This window comes from Notolepis coatsorum (genome assembly GCF_963971535.1).
Source record: "Notolepis coatsorum genome assembly, chromosome: 13".
In the NCBI taxonomy this organism is placed as follows: Eukaryota; Metazoa; Chordata; class Actinopteri; order Aulopiformes; family Paralepididae; genus Notolepis; species Notolepis coatsorum.
In genome coordinates, this window is record NC_140177.1 from 41,309,439 (window position 1) to 41,322,513 (window position 13,075).

The following is a 13,075-nucleotide window of genomic DNA, read 5'->3' on the forward strand; positions in this document are numbered from 1 at the left end:
GGCTCTGGTTTGTGAGGCCAGTTGGGATAGGGGGGGTAAGGGTAATGTGCCTGAACAGTAGCTGGAAGCTGTGTGCCAGAGGCTGGCCTTTGAGGTTGGTTAGGTACAGGCTCTGGTTTGTGAGGGCCAGTTTCATGTATACCAGGTAAAGGATTCTCTGGGGGGAATAGAGGATAGAATGGGTTGAAAGGTTGTCCTTTGGCATTTGGATGAAGCCCTTTTCCATAACCAGATATGGAGTACTCCGATGCAGGAAGGAATGGAAATCCAGGGTACATTGGAATCATGCCATCACCCTTAATTCCTGCAGGGACAATATGATGGTGATGTTGATGGAATGAAATGGATGGGCAGCAGTTAGAAACTCCAGATGGACAAAACTGGGGGCAATGTACGGCCGGAACAGGGTCAGGAAGGGTTGCTGCAGGGTTCTGAGGCAAATTATATGGATGCACTGCATGAGATGGAGCTTCGGTAGCTGGAGGTTGTGTGGTTGGTCCTGGCTTTGTTGCAGATGGGTTAAGAGGGTTCGTTACAGGATTTGGAATCTGGGGTTGTTGAGGGGAGAAGGGATATGGGTAAAAGGGCACTTGACCCTTTGACACTTCAGTAGCTGGAGGTTGTGTGACAGAGGCTGGCCTTTGAGGTTGGTTAGGTACAGGCTCTGGTTTGTGAGGCCAGTTGGGATAGGGGGGGTAAGGGTAATGTGCCTGACCCTTAGGCACTTCAGTAGCTGGAAGCTGTGTGCCAGAGGCTGGCCTTTGAGGTTGGTTAGGTACAGGCTCAGGTTTGTGAGGGCCAGTTTCATGTATACCAGGTAAAGGATTCTCTGGGGGAAATAGAGGATAGAATGGGTTGAAAGGTTGAGGCTTTGTAGGTGGTTCAGGTTTCTGAGGGCCAGTTTCATGTATACCAGGTAAAGGATTCTCTTGGGGGAATAGAGGATAGAATGGGTTGAAAGGCTTTTGAGGTTGGTTAGGTACAGGCTCTGGTTTGTGAGGCCAGTTGGGATAGGGGGGGTAAGGGTAATGTGCCTGACCCTTAGGCACTTCAGTAGCTGGAAGCTGTGTGCCAGAGGCTGGCCTTTGAGGTTGGTTAGGTACAGGCTCAGGTTTGTGAGGGCCAGTTTCATGTATACCAGGTAAAGGATTCTCTGGGGGGAATAGAGGATAGAATGGGTTGAAAGGCTTTTGAGGTTGGTTAGGTACAGGCTCTAGTTTGTGAGGCCAGTTGGGATAGGGGGGGTAAGGGTAATGTGCCTGACCCTTAGGCACTTCAGTAGCTGGAAGCTGTGTGCCAGAGGCTGGCCTTTGAGGTTGTTTAGGTACAGGCTCCAGTTTGTGAGGCCAGTTGGGATAGGGAGGGTAATGTGCCTGGCCCTTAGGAGCTTCAGTAGCTGGAAGCTGTGTGCCAGCCACCGGTATTCTAGGCATTTTGACCTCATCTGGTGTGTAGAATGGATAAGGATAGAAAGGGTACTGGTAGAATGGTTGGTGTACTTGGCCCTTAGGAGCTTGGGTAACTGGAGGCAAGACAGAGGTATATGTAGGCTTCTCAACAGGAGATGCAGATGCATCTGGCCTAGATGGTCGAGGATAGAATGTGTTGGGGTCCCCTGGAGCTGGAGGAAGTATACCAGGCAAAGGATTCTCTGGGGGGAATAGAGGATAGAATGGGTTGAAAGGTTGTCCTTTGGCATTTGGATGAGTCTTTGTAGGTGGTTCATGTTTCTGAGGGCCAGTTTCATGTATACCAGGTAAAGGATTCTCTGGGGGGAATAGAGGATAGAATGGGTTGAAAGGCTTTTGAGGTTGGTTAGGTACAGGCTCTGGTTTGTGAGGGCCAGTTTCATGTATACCAGGTAAAGGATTCTCTGGGGGGAATAGAGGATAGAATGGGTTGAAAGGTTGTCCTTTGGCATTTGGATGAGTCTTTGTAGGTGGTTCAGGTTTCTGAGGGCCAGTTTCATGTATACCAGGTAAAGGGTTCTCTGGGGGGAATAGAGGATAGAATGGGTTGAAAGGCTTTTGAGGTTGGTTTGGTACAGGCTCTGGTTTGTGAGGCCAGTTGGGATAGGGAGGGTAATGTGCCTGGCCCCTAGGAGCTTCAGTAGCTGGAAGCTGTGTGCCAGAGATGGGTATTCTAGGCATTTTGGGCTCATCTGGTGTGTAGAATGGATAAGGATAGAAAGGGTACTGGTAGAATGGTTGGTGTACTTGGCCCTTAGGAGCTTGGGTAACTGGAGGCAAGACAGAGTTATATGTAGGCTTCTCAACATGAGATGCATCTGGCCTAGATGGTAGAGGATAGACTGGTTGCCCTTCTCTGTCCCCTGGAGCTGGAGGATGTATACCAGGTAAACGATTCTCTGGGGGGAATAGAGGATAGAATGGGTTGAAAGGGTGTTGTACAGCAGGTGTAGGCTTGGTCCCAAATGCACTCTCTGGCTTGAGCTCTGGTTGTTGGGGTTGGTGAGGAGCAAGGGTAAAGGGAACATAATGAGGGTACACTACTTTTTCAATTTGCTTGGTAGGGCTTTGGGTGGGTTTAGGATGAAGTGGGTCATCAAGGTCAGGGACCAGCTGTAATGGACAGGAAACTTGAATTTCCCCTTCTCCAGTCAGCTCAATGGTGAACATCCCATCCTGAAATAGAAATGTTTCAGAGGGTTAAATGGAAAACAGTTAAATATTCAAATAATTACTCAATTAAAAAGAGAAAGACACTAGTGTAATTCTCATTTGCTTTACCGTTGGCATGCATTACCTACAACTAGTGTAAATCAAACAATGAATGTCAGTTATATGCCACATTTACCTTGCATACAGCAAGTTATTGGATCCAGTAGTTTACCAAAAAAATAACAGGGGTCACAGGGACGTACTGTTGACTTGATCAGCATCATTGTTTTATTAGGATCCCCATTAGCGTCCAATTTAATGACTGAAAGTCTTCCTTGGGTCCTCACAAGACAATTGTAAACAATTCTCTTGAACGATATTTTAACAAACATTGCAGTTGTGATCTTATCGGAAGCATTTATATTCTGCTACACTTTAATATGAAGAAATCATTGCATGTTTGTGGGCTTCCATGTATATTGTATGTGTACCACTACGGCTTGCCTTCATATCACAGCCGGGCAAATGAACAGACTGAAATTAACTTTAGATCTCCCAGGAGTTGTATGTCATGTAATTTAGTTTTACCTACTCTGAAGCATTTTAGATTACCAAAACATAAAATCTGGGCCACTTATTGGTCAAACACTTAAACCCAAAGTTGTGCAGCGTGTTAATTTGCCCAGCTGTGATATGAAGCAAGCAAAGTGTAGCAGTACATACTGTACCACTGGGAATCTTCAAACTCTCAATTTGTTGCTATAGGAATAAAGGTGATGCACATCTTGTGCAATGGATTATGTTAGTCAAGGCGCGCTATTTATTTTTTTCGTAGCCGCATTTTGCGGAGACGCTCTCTGATTGGCCACTTCATGCGACATGTGCGCCCAATCGTGTGACGCCCGTTTCTACACCGGTTAAGCTTAGGCACTCTTTCGAAGTTGGTTAAGGTTAGAGTTTGTCTTAGAGCAGGGCGATAGAACACCAGCCCTGATTCCAAACTCTAACCAACTTCGAAAGAGTCGCCTAAGCTTAACCAGTGATAAACTAGGCGTTAGGTAGTTTGCAGGCTGTTAGACCCGGAAATGGGCAAAGACACAGCTCGTCACGCGATTGGGCGCACATGTCAGTGGCCAATCAAAGAGCGTCAGTCAGTGGCCAATCAGAGTGTCTCCGCAAAATGCGGCTACGAAAAAAAATAACGCAGTCAAGGCAGCAGCATCTCTGAGCCATTTTGAAAACTGACTTCCTGGATGTAAGGCAAGTTTAGCATTAAGTATACAGTAGTAGCACAGCTGGTGAATGTGGGAAATACATTCTTCAATGGATTAGATTATACTTTACATAGGAAAGAATAATAAAATTACAGTGTCTCTTTTAAAAAGGTATACTATGAAACATTTGAACGTAGTACAAAAACTGGGTCCACAAAAATAGCATATTGCACATTTCTTCCGCACAACACAAGCATAAGGATGGCGCAGAACAACTTTTGCCAATGCAAGTGTGCTTTACCTTCATTTCCACACAGGGTGCATAGCGAGCAGATAAAACCACACCCTCTGGATGAACAACCACACTGAAGCCACATTTGGACGAGACAGTCATCAATGGCTCCCACTGGCCGCTCACTGCAAAAGAGCAACAGAAGTCCATTTCCTAAGTCAGTGGATGCATCATAATCTGAAAACATGAACGTATGGGCATGCAACATCAGCGCCCCATTCACAGTCAATGGAGCTGCCCCAGATATTGCATTCAGGTGATGTCAAATTTGAGGGGATCTCCCATTTCCAGCTTCAGGAGAAAGTAGTGCATGTAGACAAATATTGACTCAACTGTCCTGGGTACAGGAATAATGTGACTTCTTAAAATGGGTGACATCCCCCTTTAATATCCAGAGATACTAAAAGTTACATTTGAGAATGGCTGTGCTTACGGTTAATTTTAATGTCCTCGACGGAGACGGCCCATTCCAATTTCACCACCATACCCCCGGAGTGGCAGGTGACCATGGGAGGGTTTGGTGAGGATGGCTTCATAACGGGGCATGACATCCTCACTTGTAACCCACACCAACGCAAAGGAAGAACATAGTTTTCCTCCTGAAGCAAGAGACAGAAAGTTATTCCAGTAAAAGGATTGCATCATGGGTAAACTGTTTTACCATCCCCTCCCACAACACACTTAACCAATTAAATATCCCACCTCTTGCGTGACAAAGCAGCCATCATAAGGTGCAACCAAGACTAACTCCTTCAACGTTGACCTCATGGTATAGCCACAGCTTGGAGGCAATTTGGACAGAGGCAGAGGAGACAGGAGACTTCCTGCAAGATCAATTTAGCCAAATGTTAGTGCTGTCAATTGCGAAGACATTTACTGGTAACCCATAGGCTACCACTGATGGGCCTATCATTTCTATAAGTAGGCCTACTTGAGTTACAAAAGATCCATGAGTGAATTGACACTTACCCCTATCCACAAAGAACAGAGATCCAGGAACAGACTCTGCATCATGGATTTTCAGCTTCATGGAGTGTCCAGTACATTCCACCTTTGGTTCCATTTGCAACAGTTTCTCAACTGCTGGACTGTCCGGCCTGGTCTCAGTGTGTCTGTGTGTGTCCGGCCTGGTCTCCGTGTGTCTGTGTGTGTCCGGCCTGGCCTTAGGCATCTCCCAACCTTCAGACATTACAAACACTTTGTTGGTTCTCTGCTGTATGTACGCTACACTTATGCTTGCTTCACATTGCTTCGAAACACTTCCCAAAGGTAAGTAGATACCACGACACCAGAGGGAGTTCCACAAATCATGTTCAACCCAGATTTGGCTCAAACACGTTTCGCAATTATGCAACAATGTGGTACGCCCTACCCACAGCCGTAAAATAATGTGAATCCCTACCCACCTTCAAAACCGCTCTCAAAGAGCACCTACGGGAGGCTGCAATTCGAAACTAGCCCCTGTAATGTCCAAACGCCCCCCCCCCCCCATGTACAGTTTCTTCCCCCTCAAATGTATATATTCTCTTAACGGTCTGAATAAACAGTACTGTATATTTCAATTAGAGTATATCTTGTATGTCATAAATGTAATACTGTATATCATGTATGCAGGGGTGTAAAAAGTATACCCAGAAATTATACTTAAGTGAAAGTATGGGTACCGTCTCAAAATCGTACTCAAGTAAAATTCAGAGTATCTGGCTAAAAACACTTAAGTACATTTAAAAGTAGAAACTTGACTTTTACTCAAGTACTAAAACTTTTTTTCTGACCCGTCTATTCTTCTGATAGCAGGTGTTTAATTAAAGAGCCCCGCTTTCTAGTCTTCCACAAGGACCAATGGGCGGGTTAATTTTCCATTGATAAAGATTTGATTGGCTGTTTTTAAATAAAGCGCAGCTGCAGGATTAATAACGTTAATTCGACCAAAGAAACAAATATACTAATTAAAATTGGACCTGCGAGATTTGTAGGTCTGCATTTTAAATGAGTAAAAAGTAAGTCGTTTTCTCTCTGAAATGTAATTGAGTAAAAGTACAAGTACAAACCTATAATACTTGAGTAAAGTACAAATCCCCCAAAACAGTACTTCAGTATTGTAACAAAGTACAATTACTCAAGTACTTTACACCCCTGCGTGCATGTCAAATGTTATGAATTGAAAATGGGGGACCCTGATGTAAAGTATCTCTGGTCTGCATTCCCTTAAGTGTGTATTGAGCCGTACTGTATACCCATTCTGCAATCTGTTAATAAAATGTTCAATCAAACATCATAGCCAGGCAAAGTAACATAGACTGACATTTACTTTAGAACTACCGTGCAACGGTACACAGTAAATTTCACAAGAGTAAATTTTACTCAAACTGAGTCCATTTGAGCCCAAGTGAGTAAAATGTTACTCAAGATGTACTCAGTTTGAGTTAAATTTACTCAGCAAAATGTACTGTATCATGCAATTGCATTTACTCTGAAGCATTTTATTTTACCTAAACATAATTTGTCAAACACTTACCCCGAAGTTGTTGGAATGGTCGATCTTCTCAATTTCAGTATTTCCGTTTACTGGGTTGACATGTTATTAAGTGCATTTGATCATTATGGCATGCACCCAGTAAACAGACTCCATTGAAATTGAGAGAAGACGGACCATTTCAACAACTTCAGATTAGTGTTTGACAAATAAGTAGCCCGGATTTTATGTTTGTCATATAAAATGCTTTTGAGTAAGTAAAATGAAAAGTTAAGTTAATTTGCCTGGCTGTGATATGAAGAAAGAAATGTTGCTAGGTATGGGATACATACAGTCGGTAACTAGCAAACAAAGACTAAATTAATATAATATTTTACATTATATTATGGCAATAGTAAATAGAATAATGATTGTGTAGGCTAGTTTACTTTGTTCAACGTTATACATACCCACGTCCGATTGGTAATCTGCATTCATATTCAATAAATTGTTTGCAGACGTCCTTTCTTTGAGGAATACACCTTGCCGAGAATTGCGTCCAAGTATGAGCTTTCCATGATGCACATAACTTGAACTGGTTCCGTTACCTTGACCATTAATTAATGTCGAGTTTTCTACAAATTTGAGCTTCAAGGCAACGGACGGCTTTGACACTTTTATCCTCGTCAGTTCTGCGCCACGACAAAGTGGTCTTAAAATGACAAAAAGTCCTAAATATAGCAACATTGTATACACCCATTTCTCTTTCCACGCCATGTTGACACCCGCCACCACAGCCGTAAGTGTGCCGCAAAAGTCGAATCTCCTTGCTATCCAGGTTGGTGGTAATTATAGGAGTGTAATTATCGACCAATCAATGAATAACAGGTGCCTCTAATTAGGGGAGGGCGCACAACTTGTCTCAAGAGCTCGCTCAAACAGCAGAAAACAACGCACCATTGATTGATTGCTTGATTGATTGATTGATTGATTGATTGAAAACTTTATTAACATATTGCAGAATGGGTACAATACAGATGCAGACCAGAGAAAGACTTTCCGTTGTTAATAAATCCAACCTTAACCTCAGTGAGACCTCACGCCCCACGATAATAAAAACAACAAGGTTCTGGCCACACTACATTTTGCAGTAGCTTGCAATAGTATAGCATAGTTAAACTAATTTTAAATATGCAGTTATTGTCTATTTTGAGGTGTAGTTAACTATAAACTATGTTTATCTCATCAAATAAAGGAACAAGACCTTTGAGAGACTGTTCACGTGTCATATAAATAAGGGGTGCATGCTCTTACAACAAAATAGATTGTTAAGTTGTTGTTATATGGTCTTAAAAAAGTGAAAGTTCAAGATAAACAAGTTCATATATCATTTTTGTTGATTAACGTATGATTATGCAAGGCACATACAACAAAAACACTCCTTGCATTTTTTCTGTGAAGAAACCAGATTAGATATAGGGTTATTTAGTGTTGGTTAATGTCTGACTGGCACTGCAGCTATACAGTATTAAAAATACATGTGTGTGCTATAGCTTTTGCAATAAACCCAATTGAGTGGTATAATGCAGTCACATGAATGAATGAATGAAAACTTTATTTAACAGATTGCAGAATGGGTACAATACAGTACATCTCAATACACACAATTTAAGGGGATGCAGACCAGAGAAAGACGTTTGTCTTGTTTACATCAGGGTCCCCCATTTTCAATTCATCAAGACATTTATGACATACACAACATACATGACATCATGACATTTATGGCATAGGGACATACATGACATACAGGTATATAGTACTGTTACATTTGTGACATATATGATATGCAAATATACAGTACTGTTACCCTGAGATCCTAACAGAGAGTATATATGATGGGGAGGAGACTGTACATTAGGAGGGGGTGGGTGGGTGTGAGAAAATCTATACATACGGTGGGGAGGAGACTGTCTATTAGGAGGGTGGGTGGGAGAGAAATATACAGGGGCGGACCTAGCACATTTGGCGCCCTAGGCGAGCTTCACCACTGCGCCCCACCCCCCACCCCAAATCAAAACATCTTAACCCTTTCACTGGCATGCTAGCAAACGGTTAACCCTTTTCACTGCGACAATACACAGAAGGTTAACCCTTTCACGACCGTCGGTTGTGTGATAGTAAATGGTTAACCCTCTGTCGTGTGGCAGTGAAAGGGTTAACAGTTATACCGTAAAGTACTGCACCTTTATTTTTTACAAGTCAAGTCAAGTCAAGTCAAGAGTTTTATTTGTCACGGCATACAAGTATACAATGAAATGCGGGTGGTCTTGCCCGCAACAATGTGCAATACAGTGGTACAACATATAATAGAATCCAATAAAAACAACATTGTGCAATAAACAGGTAACAGGTAACATGGTGTGACATCTCGGTATCTGTACATACAAAATATTTACAGAGCATAGGACATGCTAGGTAGCATTGGTAGTGCAATACACTGTTACTGTTGTTATACTAATTTAAAGTGGCCTTTCCTTTTGGCCATAAGTGGGTGTGTGCGGCATGAGTGTGTGCCCGCTCATGTTAAAGTGGCTGCTAGTGTGTGAGCGTGCACAGCGTGCGTGTCGTGTGTGTGCTCATGTGTGCTTGTGTGTGGATAGTTCAGTGTTCTGTGGCACTCAATGTTCATTGTTCAAGGCTCTGATGGCCTGGGGGAAGAAGCTGAGCCTAAGCCTCTCTGTCCTAGTAGCTGGGGTTCGCAGGCGTCTGCCTGACCTCAGCAGCTGGAACAGGCTGTTATTGGGGTGGTGGGGGTCTTTCATTATTCTGCAGGCTCTGGATTTGCACCTCTTGTTGTATAGAACCTGCAGGGGAGGTAGTGCCATACCCGTGGTACGCTCGGCTGAGCGCACCACTCTCTGTAGGGCCTTCTTGTCCTGTGCCGTGCTGTTTCCATACCAGGCAGTGATGTTTCCGGTCAAGATGCTCTCTACAGCTCCTGAGTAGAAGGACTGGAGTATCTTCCCCTCTCTGAACTTCCTTAACTGTCTCAGGTGGTAGAGGCGCTGCTTCGCCTTCTTTACTACTGTGTCTATGTGTGTTGTCCATGTCAGATCCTCTGAGATGTGGACCCCCAGGTACTTAAAGCTGCTCACCCTGTCCACGGTAGCCCCGTTAATCATCAGTGGTGTGTGTGTCTCCTGCTGTCCTCTCCTATAATCCACGATCAGCTCCTTGGTTTTACCAATGTTCAGGAGCAGGCTGTTGTCCTGGCACCAGCGTTCCAGTACCTCAACCTCCTCCCGGTAGGCCTTCTCGTCGTTGTCCGAGATCAGCCCCACCACCACTGTGTCGTCTGCGAACTTCACTATGGAGTTGGAGCTGAACTTGGCCACACAGTCGTGTGTGTATAGTGAGTACAGCAGGGGGCTCAGAACACAGCCCTGGGGGGACCCGATGCTCAGGGTGATGGTGTTGGAGGTCTGACCCCCCCCACACTGACCGCCTGGGGTCTCTCACTCAGAAAGTCCAGTACCCAGGCGCTCAGGGCGGAGCTCAGACCAGCCCGATCAGCTTGTCCACCAGTCTGGTGGGGACTATGGTGTTGAACGCTGAGCTGTAGTCAATGAACAACAGTCTCACATAGCCCCCCTTCTGACGGTCCAGGTGAGAGAGGGTGCTGTGCAGTACTTGGGAGACCGCATCGTCAGTGGACCTGTTTGGCCTGTATGCAAATTGCATATGGTCCATATCGCTGGGGAGGGAGGCACAAATGTGATTCTTGACCAGCCTCTCGAAACATTTCATGGCCACAGAGGTGAGTGCCACCGGTCTGTAGTCATTGAGACCTGCTGGGGAGGGTTTCTTTGGTACCGGGATAATGGTAGACATCTTGAAGCAGGCAGGGACCACTCACTCCTTCAGGGATCGATTAAATATGGTGGTGAACACAGGGGCTAGCTGGTTAGCACAGGACTTGAGTATGCGTCCTGTTATTCCATCTGGGCCAGCCGCCTTCCTGGTGTTCACCTGCATAAATGCTCTTCTCACACTGTGTACCGTCAATGAGAGAGCAAGAACAAGAGACAAGAACAAGAGCAAGAACAAGAGCTAAGAATAAATGTAAAGTGCACACTAAAGAATTAAAACAAATAAACAACTTAGCTAACACACAATAATAATAATAATAACAATAACAAACAATAAAAGAATGTGCAAATTTGCTTTCAAAGAAAATTAAGAAAAAATGTAAAGTGCACACTAAAGAATTAAAACAAACAACTTAGCTAACAATCAATAATAATAATAACAATAACAAACAATAAAATAACATGCACATTTGCTTTAAAAGAAAATTATGTATTGGAAAATATGTTACACATATATAATCAAAATATAATATGCTAAATAAACAAACAAATAAATAAAAATTACAAATTCACTTTGTCTGAAGAACTATTTACATTCCACTATCATCACACTTCAAGGTTAGTCTGTAGCTCCTACTGGTTTCCATTTGCAGTGCAATCCTTCTGGCCTTCCTCGCTGCAAAGTCATCAATCACATCATCATATGAAATCTGACCACCAACCTTATGGTTAATACTGATTACAGCAAGACCACTGAGGCATTCTTGAGCCATGGTTGACCTCAGGTATGTTTTCAAGAGTTTTAATTTGGAAAAACTCCTCTCGGCTGAAGCTACTGTTACTGGTAGCGTTGCACTGATCCACAGAGCAATACACAAGTTGGGATATATTTCTGTGAGCTGCTTTGTGTGTATGAATTTCAACAACTCAAGAGTTGTCATGCTCTTTGATGGCAAGTCAGGTACATTTTCCAACTCCTGAGCCAGCTCCTTCTCATCCAAATCAGATTGCCCTCCATGGTTTAAGGTGTGTACAAGTCAGTGGCGGTTGGAATGCCCCACGGGCCCTGAGGCAAGATTGACAGCTCGGGCCCCCCCCCCCCCCCCCCGATATTTATTGTATTATTAAAAAAAAAAAAAAAAAAAAAAAAAAAAATCCAACATGAAACAAAACATATCACAATACAATAATAATACGTCAAATGTATATACTCTCTTTTCTGGACTCTTTTCGTATCACAAACAGTACTGTATTTGCAAATCTGGTATGTCATGTATAGATGTAGCACTACTGTCTATCTGTATGTCATTATGTTATAATGAATTGAAAATGGGGGACCCTGATGTAAACAAGACGAAAGTGTTTCTCTGGTCTGCATCCCCTTAACAATTGTATGTATTGAGCTGTACTGTATTGTACCCATTCTGCAATCTGTTAAATAAAGTTTTCATTCATTCACCATGACATGTTTAGGTATTTGGCCAGATCCAGCTTGTCTGTGATGAGAGTGTTTTCTGTCTTTATGATTGACTATCATCATTAGATATTTCAGTTTCGTTATTACAGTAGCTGGCTAACAGTACGTTAGTTGACTAATACCAGAGTCAGAATTGGGTAATATGCCGACTACTGGCAGTGATGCGACCTATGTTACCACATAACTTTTGTCATCTCTGGTACTATGCAGTGCACTATGCAAAACGGCAAAGAGATAGGTAACGTTCGTTAAGTGCCAAATTACCATCATCATGATACACCCTCACATAATTCACAAAGTGTTCACGTGCGCCACCCATGTGGTAACCTAGAAATACCATAGATTGTGGCTAGGTGGTAACGTATATGTTTTCTATGATCACTATGAATTGAAAATGGGGGACCCTGATGTAAACAAGACAAACGTCTTTCTCTGGTCTGCATCCCCTTAACGAGCCGTACTGTATTGTACCCATTCTGCAATCTGTTAAATAAAGTTTTCATTCATTCATTCATTCATTCACATTACGTTAGTTAGCATCCAAGCTAGCGTGATAACGTTAGTAATAGTAGTACTAGTTAGCTTACCTGCAATAATGTTGTCATCGTCCTGGACAGATAAGACTTGTTAAATCATAATATATCCACACTTTGTGCTGGTCCTCGGTTAGCCCCTTTCGTGACTTTCGGTTTGCAAGCCTGTGGCTTTTGTGACCGGAGTCACTTGCCCACCCGCCCCGATCACCCAGTAGAGAAACGACCAAGCGTCGTCAAGGGGCTCGCGGTGTGTCAAGAATACATCAGATCTGAATTTCAAAGATACCCAGCGTACAATATGGGTCCAACACAGCTCCACGATGGGGTCTGGAAGCTCGCAGTTGCCAATAAACAGTTTAAAACATTGTTACTCGACGAGTGGTATTTACAGACCGAACGTCCATCTCCGCCGTTGGTGTCACAGCGCATGCGCACCATGCCGCGTTCACGTTACTGGGAAGAAGCGGAAGAACCAGAGGACATCTCGTTGCTACAACTAGGAAGCCTTCACGCATTGACTCGATCAAAACGCCCACATCCATACTTCCGCAATTCGTGACGCGAAGTGGGAGATATCGGGGTCTATAAAAAATCCCATATGTCCTAGTAGG